This window comes from Triticum urartu, chromosome 5A (assembly GCF_056163025.1).
Source record: "Triticum urartu cultivar PI428250 chromosome 5A, HENAU_Tu73, whole genome shotgun sequence".
Classification (NCBI taxonomy): domain Eukaryota; kingdom Viridiplantae; phylum Streptophyta; class Magnoliopsida; order Poales; family Poaceae; genus Triticum; species Triticum urartu.
In genome coordinates this window covers 7,669,916-7,674,760 of record NC_141877.1, presented here as the reverse complement: position 1 = coordinate 7,674,760, position 4,845 = coordinate 7,669,916, and the positions used below count along the sequence as shown (strand labels likewise).

The 4,845-nt window shown below is 50.3% G+C and overlaps 1 pseudogene; it reads left to right on the top strand.

Moving 5' to 3' along the window:
* The first annotated feature begins 4,139 nt into the window (after positions 1-4,139).
* Positions 4,140-4,278, top strand: LOC125511806 (small nucleolar RNA Z247; annotated as a pseudogene).
* Positions 4,279-4,845: the final 567 nt, after the last annotated feature.

The following is a 4,845-nucleotide window of genomic DNA, read 5'->3' as shown; positions in this document are numbered from 1 at the left end:
AAACGGATCTACCGCAACATTGAATCTCAAACTTTAACTGCCAAAACTTTTGTTTTTCATCATGTAGTCCCTTTTAGAATTACTAAACGTCCTTTTTTGGGCCGAGATATCTACTAACGCTTTCTCGGGGTTTGTGTGTTCCCCGTTTCTTCTCTAGTCTGAGCCTGGCACACTATTCTAGCTATCCATGGGTTTGGCACGTAACACCTGATGACCAAACGGATCTACCGCAACATTGAGTCTCAAACTTTAACTGCCAAAACTTTTGTCTTTCATCATGTACTCCCTTTTAGAATTACTAAACGTCCTTTTTTGGGCCGAGATTTGCAGTAACGCTTTCTCGGGGTTTGTGTGTTCCCCGTTTCTTCTCTAGTCTGAGCCTGGCATACTATTCTAGCTATCCATGAGTGTGGCACGTAACACCTGATGACCAAACGGATCTACCGCAACATTGAATCTCAAACTTTAACTGCCAAAACTTTTGTCTTTCATCATGTAGTCCCTTTTAGAATTACTAAACGTCCTTTTTTGGGCCGAGATTTCCAGTAACGCTTTCTAGGGGTTTGTGTGTTCCCCGTTTCTTCTCTAGTCTGAGCCTGGCACACTATTCTAGCTATCCATGGGTGTGGTACGTAACACGTGATGACCAAACGGATCTACCGCAACATTGAATCTCAAACTTTAACTGCCAAAACTTTTGTCTTTCATCATGTAGTCCCTTTTAGAATTACTAAACGTCCGTTTTGGGGCTGAGATTTCCAGTAACGCTTTCTCGGGGTTTGTGTGTTCCCCGTTTCTTCTCTAGTCTGAGCCTAGCACACTATTCTAGCTATCAATGGGTGTGGCTCGTAACATCTGATGACCAAACGGATTTACAACACCATCGAATCTCAAACTTTAACTACCAAAACTTTAGTTTTTCATGATGTAGTCCCTTTTAAAATTACTAAACGTCCTTTTTTGGGCCGAGATTTCCAGGAACGCTTTCTCGGGGTTTGTGTGCACGTATTTCAAATCATACGGACCTAAAAATTAGAAGTCATTCCATCTTTATTCCCCTAGAGCCTTCCAGCAGTTCCTAAACCGCTCCAGTCGGAGCACGTTATCATTCTTGTTAGTTCTGAGTGAATTCCCTCGGTATGATAATTTTTTCATCAGTTTGTTCCCCGTTTCTTCTCTAGTCTGAGCCTAGCACACTATTCTAGCTATCCATGGGTGTGGCTCGTAACCCCTGATGACCAAACGGATCTACGGCACCATCGAATCTCAAACTTTAACTGCCAAAACTATTGTTTTTCATCCTGTAGTCCCTTTTAGAATTACTAAACGTCCTTTTTTGGGCCGAGATTTCCAAGAACGTTTTTTCTCAGGGTTTGTGTGCACGTATTTCAAATCACACGGACCTAAAAATTAGAAATCATTTCATCTTTATTCCCCTAGGAACTGCATTACCGAAAAGGGTCAAAACTGGGTATAATATCGTGAGGGCTAGAATGAAAAGGCCAAGGCAGCACCTATCCTCAGCGTCAAGCCAAGTAAACACGAACCAGTCACTAGGACGGAGATTGCACTGTGCCCTCAAAAAGAGAACAGCATACGCCGATTACCCAGAATAATCCAGATGCCGAGATATTCCAAATGAACTCATCCTCGCCAGAGGGCGCTACGACCTGGGCATTCATGATATCTTTTTTTTTGAAACAAGGCAAAAGACTTGCCATTTCATTGATTAAGAAGAAGGTTTAGACATAAGCCGTAAAACGGCAGGAACAAAGGAGAGACTACTCTCGCGACATAAGATTACTCAGGTGGCTCGCTCCAGCCAACGACCAAAGGCGGGCCTCCTCTTTGATCTTCGCGACAATGACAGTGGTTGGGGTGGCCGTGTTGCGGAAGACTCTCGCATTCCGCTCCTTCCAAATTTCCCACGAGACAAGCATCATAACGGAGGCAATGGCTTTCTTGATGTGGCCTCCAGAGTTGATTGTCTTGAGCCACCAATCCTGGACAGAGATCTCCTGACCCCAAGCCGTCGTCGATTGGCCATGAATGCCAAGCCAAGCGATGATTTCGTTCCAAACTCGGGCACTGTATCTGCACTGGAAGAGAATGTGAAGAGCTGACTCCTGAACCTGCTTGCAAAGGGGGCAGAAGCCGCAATTCGGCCATCCCCTCCGTTGCAACCGATTGGCCGTCCACACACGATTTTGGATGATCAACTAAGAAAAAAAATTGCATTTCGGCGGAGCCCAAGTCTTCCATATCGTGGTAGAGGTCGGGCTGAGAACTTGTCCTGCAAACTGCGCCATGTAAGCAGTGGCTGCCGAATATTCATTGGTGGAGGTGAATTTCCAATGTATGGTGTCCTCTCTATCCAGGTTGAGAGTAACATCCTGAAGCATTCCCCAAAGGTTGGCGAACTCCTGGATATGGGCCAAAGAGAGGCCCTGAGAAGCGTCGATCTGACTGATCCAGAAGTGGTTATCCAGCGCTTTGCTGACCGAACACGTCTTCCTCTTAGATATCTCAAAGATCTTGGGCGCGACGTCTTTTGGTCTGAGGCCATTAAGCCATGACGATTCCTAGAATTTTGCCTTTTTACCATCACCAATCGTCACACTTGTGAATGTCGCAAAGAGATCTCTGTCAGCATTGCTACAGGGTGTCTCCTTTCCAGCCCAAGTTTTTTTTTGGGGGGGGGGGGGGGGGGGGGGGTCAGCCCACTTGAACCAAAGCCAGCGGAGTCGAAGGGCGGTGGCAAAATTTTGGAGGTTTAGCACACCCAGGCCGCCGAAAATCTTGGGTTTGCAGAGGGCGCTGCCACGCAGATGAACTCGATGATGCCCTGCATGTTGAGAGCAGCCGAAATGTTGCTGATGTAGCGCATGTCAGGTAGTCTAACTAACGGCGGCAAGCACCATGGGCACACGGTCTCCCATTCACTGCCCGTTGACCGTTCACAAACGAGAAGAGACGGGGCCAAGAGGTGAAACGCGGTCCGGCGCGCGCGTGATGTTGTCAGCGGCAGTGGCAGGATGGTGCCCTTGGCGGCCACGTGCACGTTCACAGTGTCGGTCGCTGCTGGGAGCATGACGCGCTCGCCGGTATCCATGGAGACGTGCTCGGCAGCCCACACCCATCAGGAAGTAGGCGTCGACGGTGGTGCCGTCCGGCTCTAGCACGCCGCGTCCTTGCAGGAACAGGACATCCACCAGTTGCGCCCGCTGGTGGAGGCCTCCATGGTGGGCGTGTGCAGTGTGCTAGTGTGCGTGCCTGACGTGTGCACTTGGTCGGCATAGCGCGAATGTCGTCAGGCCACCGGAGCCCATTGTCGGCGCCGGCGACGACCCGCGCACATCCTGTTAAAGTATCTATTATAGGATGTATACGGTGTACATATAAACCGTATACATGTGTGAGCGTGTGCGTGTTGTAATCCGGTAGTTAGGATATGTTTAGGTTGATCTCCATCCTTTGTATAGATTATGACTTGAAGATCAATTCTACAACAACTTAACTACCTAAACCATGTAATCTCTTGTGCCTATAAATAACAGGCAACGCGTCCCTGCTAAGGTATACGCTTAACCCATCTTTACATGGTATTCAGAGCCTCTCCTCTACGCACATCTCTTGCGCCGCCAAAACCCCTCGCGCCGCCATGTCTTCCTCAAGCTCCACCGCAGCCTCTCCATCTGTGCTGATCCCCATCGCTGAGAAACTCCATCACTCCAACTTCAACATCTGGCGTGCGCAGGCCCTGGCCACGATCCGTGGCGCTCAGCTGGTCTCCTACCTCGATCCAGAGAGGGAGGAACCAGCGCCCAAGCTGTCGGACAAAGACGGCAAGGTCACCGACATGCCGAACCCGGCATATGAGATCGACAGGGCTCGAGACTCTCAGGTTCTGAGTTTTCTTTTCAATTCCATCTCACCCCCCTGTGATGGTTCAGATCGCAACTTGCACCACGGCGTCAGCAGCATGGACTTCAATCACGGAGATCTTTATCTCCCAGACACAGGCGGCCATCGTCAATACGAGGATGGCCCTTTCCACCACCAAGAAGGGAAACTCCACCATCGTTGAGTATCTTGGCCGCATGAAGGCCCTCAGTGATGAGATGGCTGCCATCGGCAAGCCGCTCACAGACGATGATATGGTGTCGTATATCCTTGCTGGCTTGGATTTCGACTACATGTCATTCGTCTCCTCCATCTGCGCCAGGACCGTCCCCATCAAGCCCAACGAGCTCTATGCGCAACTCATCAGCTTCGAGAGCCGCCTCGCCATGTTTGAGGGTGGCAACTCATCGTCCCACTCATCCGCGAACGCTGCCTCCCGTGGCGGCCGCGGTGGCTTCCCTTGCGGCGGAGGCCGCGGTAGGAACGGAGGTGGCCGTGGTCACGGTGGTGACCGTGGCAACGGAGGCAACGGTGGCCGCGGGAACGGCCACGGTGGGCGTGGCCAAGGAGGCGGGGGACGAGATGAGCTCCCTGAAGTGTTCTGCCAGATTTGCAAGAAGCCGAACCACACGGCCATAGAGTGCTACAGGCGCTTCGACATCGCATTCACCAAGGAGAAGAGTGCGAGCGCCGTGTCCAACTCCTCCTACGGCATCGACACCAATTGGTACGTTGACACAGGCGCTACAGATCACATCACCGGAGAGCTCGACAAGCTCACCATGAGGGAGAGATACAACGGCCATGATCAAGTGAACATGCCCAACGGAGCAGGTATGAAAATTACTCATATTGGTCAAGCATATGTTCGTACTCCCACTTGTAATCTTCATCTAAAAGATGTCCTTTACTCACCTAAAGCCACAAAAAATCTTGTTTCTG